Source organism: Penaeus monodon, chromosome 23 (assembly GCF_015228065.2).
Source record: "Penaeus monodon isolate SGIC_2016 chromosome 23, NSTDA_Pmon_1, whole genome shotgun sequence".
In the NCBI taxonomy this organism is placed as follows: Eukaryota; Metazoa; Arthropoda; class Malacostraca; order Decapoda; family Penaeidae; genus Penaeus; species Penaeus monodon.
In genome coordinates, this window is record NC_051408.1 from 21,544,449 (window position 1) to 21,544,696 (window position 248).

A 248-nucleotide genomic window follows, 5' to 3' on the forward strand; every position below is an offset into this window, starting at 1 on the left:
ATGATGATGATGAAATTGCATAGTTCTCCCCCTTGTGTGTTAGTACTTGCAAGGAAGGGTATTTTTATACGTTTTGCATATGATATCGGTACCGTTGATGATGATTTTGCTTTTGTCGTTTGTATTATAGATGATCGTTGTTACGATACCATAGAAATAATAAAAATAATGATCATTACATCATCTTTGTGGTTATTGCAGTAGTTACTAATGATGTATTTTATTATTGTTTCAGTTGTGTCCCCATC

General features: G+C 32.3%; 1 pseudogene; it reads left to right on the forward strand.

Annotated features, from left to right (window-relative positions):
- Positions 1-248, forward strand: part of LOC119588183 — a 15,365-nt pseudogene that overhangs the window by 13,339 nt on the left and 1,778 nt on the right.